General features: G+C 43.3%; 1 non-coding gene across 1 annotated transcript; it reads left to right on the top strand.

Annotated features, from left to right (window-relative positions):
• Window positions 1-1,123: 1,123 nt before the first annotated feature.
• LOC148578469 (small nucleolar RNA R71) lies at window positions 1,124-1,227 on the top strand. The gene has a single exon (XR_015903164.1). It is a non-coding gene; the product is annotated as a small nucleolar RNA R71 (small nucleolar RNA).
• Window positions 1,228-1,912: the final 685 nt, after the last annotated feature.

Here is a 1,912-nt window from a genome sequence, read left to right as displayed (position 1 = left end):
CTCAAGAAAGGGAATATTGATATGGAGAGATTTAAATGTCTCTAAAAACCTTGAATAGGTTTTCCCTTTTTCACCTCCTCCTAACCTCTGAGGAAATGGTGCTTTTGGTTGGTATATTTCCAGCATGCCTTTTTGCAGTTCCTTGGCTTGCTCAGTTTCACTTTCCTGCTTAGCTTCATCCACACCTTCCTTCAAGATTTCTGGCTCCTGTTTTGAGGGTCTGATTCCTTCTTCTTCTGAGACTTCCTTCAATATGGTGATGGCCTTGCATTCTTCCCATCTCACTCTCTTTTGTTCCCCTTTTGGATTCTTTTCTGTGTCACTAGGGAACACTGCAGTTGATTTGGGGGCCTGTTGAGATAGCTCTCCTACTTGAGACTCCATCCTCTTGAGTTTTTCACCATGGTTCCTCAAGGTAGCTCTCACATCATCCCTGAAGCCTTTCAATTCGGTTATGTCTTGACTCATAGTTGCCATCATTCCTTCTATCCGGTTTAATTGATCTTGAAATTGTTGGTTCGGATTAGGTTGGGTAGGTTGATTATTTTGGCCATGATATGGTGGTTGGGAGTAAGTGTTTTGTGTGGCTTGATATGATCTTTGGTTGGAGTTTTGGTATGTGGGATTGTTATGTTGGTTGTGGTTGTAAGGTTTGTGGTTTTGTGGTTGGGTTTGTTGGTTCCCCCACCCAAAGTTTGGGTGATTTTTCCATCCTGGGTTGTAAGTGTTGGAGTGTGGATCATATGATTGCCTTTGTTGGTTTCCCACATAGTTGGCCTCTTCCCAATCACCTCCTTCAATGCTTACTTCCTCTTGATCTTGTGTGTGTATTGCAGCCACTTGCTTTGTTTCTAATTGCCTGGTAAGCTCTGCTAGTTGCTTGGCAAACACCTTGTTTTGGGCTAGAATTGCATCAACATGGTTCAGCTCCATGACTCCCTTAGTGTTGTGCCTTTCTGATGCATAGTAGTACTCATTCTCAGCCACTGTCTCAATCACTTCAATGGCTTCTTCCACAGTCTTTTTCCTGTTCAATGAACCTCCTGATGAATGGTCTACAGCCTTCCTTGATTCATAAGAGAGTCCATCATAGAAAATATGCAATTGCACCCAATCATGGAACATGTCTGGTGGGCATTTCCTTGTCAAATCCTTGAATCTCTCCCATGCCTCGTAGAGAGTTTCACCATCTTGTTGTCTAAAAGTCTGAACCTCAGATCGAAGCCTATTGACCTTTTGTGGGGGGTAGAAACGTGCCAGAAACTTGCTTTCCACCTCATCCCATGTTGTTAGACTCCCCCTTGGGAATGATTCCAGCCACTTAGCTGCTTTGTCCCTAAGTGAAAATGGGAACAAAAGCAGTTTATAGGCATCTTCCTGGACTCCATTGGACTTCACAGTGTCACAAATTCTCAAGAATTTTGTGAGATGTTGGTTGGGATCTTCATTAGCACTCCCACCAAATGAACAATGATTCTCCACAAGTGATATTAGCTGTGGTTTGAGCTCAAAATTGTTGGCCTGAATGGGTGGTTTCTGAATGCTGCTACCACAATTCCCAGAGGTTGGGTTTATGTATGAACTAAGAACCCTCCTCTCAGGAATAGCATTGTTTCCATTAGCTCTCTCATGGTTGTGAACTTCTCTCTCCATGTTGAGGTCTAGAGCTTCCTCAAAATTGTCCTCAGATTCTCCTTCAGATTCCTCTTCTCCCAGTACTCTCTTCCCTCTTGCTTCCCTTCTCAGTCTATGAAGGGTCCTCTCTGGTTCGGTATATGGAGGAGTTGATGTCTCTCCTCTCCTACCTGTCATACAAGAACACAGCACAGGCAACAAACAAGTGAAATACTCTTGGTTAATGGAAGAGTATGGTTAGAGCAATTGAGGAATTAATTCAAACAGTTAGTGAGTC

This window comes from Arachis ipaensis, chromosome B1, assembly GCF_059453495.1.
Source record: "Arachis ipaensis isolate K30076 ecotype BB chromosome B1, ASM5945349v1, whole genome shotgun sequence".
Taxonomy (NCBI): domain Eukaryota; kingdom Viridiplantae; phylum Streptophyta; class Magnoliopsida; order Fabales; family Fabaceae; genus Arachis; species Arachis ipaensis.
The sequence above is the reverse complement of the archived record's forward strand: the minus strand, read 5'-3'. Positions and strand labels throughout refer to the sequence as shown.